General features: G+C 37.3%; 1 protein-coding gene across 1 annotated transcript in view; it reads right to left on the reverse strand.

Moving 5' to 3' along the window:
* Positions 1 to 515, reverse strand: part of PPEF1 (protein phosphatase with EF-hand domain 1) — a 165,496-nt gene that overhangs the window by 139,674 nt on the left and 25,307 nt on the right. The gene's annotated exons all lie outside the window — the stretch shown is intronic.

Genomic DNA, 515 nt, shown 5'->3' on the forward strand with positions numbered 1-515 from the left:
AATGGTTGTCTTAGTATACAGTATATAGTGTACCTTTCTATGCATTCAAAACATTACAAAAAAACACTTCCAGATACATTAAAATACCTTTAACACAGTAATAGAATAATAATAATGTTTTGATGCATGTCGCAAACTAGCACCTGTTTATTACACACCATTGTATTTTCCTTCAGTTTTTTATTCAACAGGCTTCACAGGGGTTAGTTTGTAACTACGGATTTGTACGTAGTACATAAATCTGACATTCATGACCTGGGTACTGACTGCAATTCCAATCTTTTCCCTTTGTTCTCTCCACCCTGGGCGGGGGGGAGGGTAACTTTCCTATAGTTGCTACCTATGTGGTTCTTTAGAGTTCTCTATTAGTTACCCTTTCAGTTGCCTAGTAAACAATCTGATTATTAGTTGACAATTCCTTGTATTATTTTCCCTGTTCCGATAACTCTTGTGGTTTATGACTCCTGACTAAGACCCTGCCTGATCAACTAGTCCCCTGGAAGTAGGAAAAGTAG

Source organism: Orycteropus afer, unplaced genomic scaffold, assembly GCF_000298275.1.
Source record: "Orycteropus afer afer isolate SDZICR_OR568_19922 unplaced genomic scaffold, OryAfe1.0 scaffold00949, whole genome shotgun sequence".
Taxonomy (NCBI): Eukaryota; Metazoa; Chordata; class Mammalia; order Tubulidentata; family Orycteropodidae; genus Orycteropus; species Orycteropus afer.